Below are 2,316 nucleotides of genomic sequence, written 5' to 3'. Positions count from 1 at the left end.
GGCCCCGAGCAGCGCAGCGCAGCGCAGCGCCGCGCCTGCTGCAGCGCGGCCCCGCCACCAGCCTCCCCGCGCAGCCCGGCCCCAGGGCATCAACCCGCCTGGCACTGGTGCTGGCATGGGCACGAGCCTCCCTGCGCAGCCCCCAGCCCCGGGATAGGCATGAGCTTCCACGCACAGCCCCAGCCCCGGGGCATCAACCTGCCTTGCACTGGTCCTGGGATGGGCATGAACCTCCTCGCACAGCCCTGGGGCATCAACCCGCTTTGCACTGGTGCTGGCATGGGCACGAGCCTCCTTGCACAGCCCCAGTCCCAGGATAGGCATAAGCCTCCACACACAGCCCCAGCCCCAAGGCATCAACCTGCCTGGCACTGGTGCTGGGATGGGCACGAGCCTCCTCGCACAGCCCCAGCCCCAGCCCTGGAGCATCAACCCGCTTTGCACTGGTGTTGGCATGGGCACGAGCCTCCCCGCACAGCCCCAGCCCCGGGGCATCAACCCGTCTGGCACTGGTGCTGGGATAGACATGAGCCTCCCTGCGCAGCCCTAGCCCCAGGGCATCAACCCACCTGGCACTGGTGCTGGCATGGGCACGAGCCTCCACGCACAGCCCCAGCCCCGGGGCATCAACCTGCCTGGCACTGGTGCTGGCATGGGCACGAGCCCTCCACACAGCCCCAGCCCCCAGGGCATTAGCCCCCCTTGCACTGGTCCTGGGATTGACATAAGCCCCAGCCCCTGGGGCACAAGCCCTCCTTGCACAGGTGCTGGGATGGGTATGAGTCCTCCTCAGAGAGCTCATCCCCTGGGGCACGAGCCCTCCACACACAGCCCCAGCCCCCAGGGCATTAGCTCTCCACTTACACAGGTCCTGGGATGGGCATGAGCCCTCCTCACACAGCCCCAGCCCTCGGGGCACAAGCCCTCCTAACACAGGTCCTGGGATGGGCACAAGCCCTCCACACACAGCCCCAGCCTCTGGGGCACTAGCTCACCTTATACAGGTCCTGGCATGGGGATGAGCCCTCATTGCAGAGCCCCAGCCCCTGGGGCAGGAGCCCTCCTTACACAGGTGCTGGGACGGGCTCTCCTCCCAGAGCTCATCCTCGGGGGCATTAGTCCTCCTCACACAGGCGCTGGGCTGAGGCATTCAGCTCTGCTCACAGAGCCGGGGTTTGGACAAAGGGGGTGCAGAAGGTGAAGGGCAGCACCCCATGTAACACAACACATGTTTTTCTCTGGTTATAAAGGAGCCAGGAGCTTTCCTAATATGCTAGAGGTAGAGGGCTGCAGGATTCAGGTTCGGATGGAAACAAGGACAAAGAAAACTTCCTTGGAAAAAGTTAAAAACAAGCTGAGAGGCTAGGAAATAGAAACTTTCTTACCAGAAACAGTAGCGTGGCATGGGTAGGATGAAGGCTGGCTCGAGCGGTGGAACACAAGGCTGTTGAGGAGTCCAGAGGGTGATTAACACCTGTGGCATGGAGAGAAGAGATCAGGTAGATGATAAGGAGCCATGAGGTCAATGAACACCACCATCTGACTAGAAATGCTGCCACAAGTTGGGCAGTTGGGTTTAAGCTTTGGGTACAGCAGGCATCAAAGTGGGGTGTGAGTGCATCCCCCTGGGTCCACCCCTGAACACTGCTAGTGTGGGGCTGTACCAGGGAGGGTGTGCACATGCTGGTACTGCTGCTCCAGTTTGGGGAAGAGACCAAATTCTGCTCCCTAGAAGGAGCATAGCTGTAGCCTTGCCCTGTTTTTTAATGGAGAGATTTGTGGCTATGACTGCAGTAGGTACATTGGTAGAAAACCCAAGTAGACTAGACCTCTGGGTAGAGCTGAGTTCATGGAAAGGTATTTGTTACCCTCAAAACTCCTGTTTTCCCAGCAGAACTGTAGGAAAGGGACCCAGGTGCCCTGTCACTTTATGCATTTAAAGAATCATTGACTAATTAGTAATTACCAGGCCAATCACTTCCACCTGTGCTGAGCCAGGGCGGCTAGAGCCTCATCTGAAGGCCAGGGGAAGGCCCAGGTGTTACCTGGGGCACAGTTGGGCCTGAGGAGCCTTTATGGTACGGTGGAAGAAAGAAGTCAGCTTGAATCCCAGTTCCCAGAATAATCTCACACTAAGAAAACCCAACACCTTTTTTTGTAATTAAAAGCGGAGTTTTTCCTTCTTATCAAGCTCTAGTGCTCCATGCACAAAATGGCTTTTCCACAGGTTTCATTACTGCTGCCGATGCACCTTTTATCATGACGGATGTTTGTGAAGACTCGTTTCAGTGCAAGTTAATCTCCCTGCTGCTGAAC

The 2,316-nt window shown here is 57.9% G+C and overlaps 1 protein-coding gene across 6 annotated transcripts in view; it reads right to left on the bottom strand.

The window, feature by feature from the left end:
• FAM163B (family with sequence similarity 163 member B) overlaps window positions 1-2,316 on the bottom strand; it is a 100,111-nt gene that overhangs the window by 51,687 nt on the left and 46,108 nt on the right. For 3 of the 6 annotated variants that reach the window (XM_025211301.1, XM_006029777.2, XM_006029776.3), the window contains one exon: window positions 1,386-1,474. The gene's annotated coding sequence lies outside the window, so the exon portion shown is untranslated. Of the gene's footprint in view, window positions 1-1,385; window positions 1,475-1,664; window positions 1,829-1,868; window positions 1,902-2,251; window positions 2,296-2,316 lie in introns of those variants that run through there. The other 3 variants (XM_006029775.2, XM_006029774.2, XM_006029773.2) reach the window with 3 other exon arrangements.

Source organism: Alligator sinensis, unplaced genomic scaffold (genome assembly GCF_000455745.1).
Source record: "Alligator sinensis unplaced genomic scaffold, ASM45574v1 scaffold829_1, whole genome shotgun sequence".
NCBI classification, from domain to species: Eukaryota; Metazoa; Chordata; order Crocodylia; family Alligatoridae; genus Alligator; species Alligator sinensis.
Note: the sequence above shows the minus strand (reverse complement) of the source record. Positions and strands in the feature narration are given on the sequence as shown.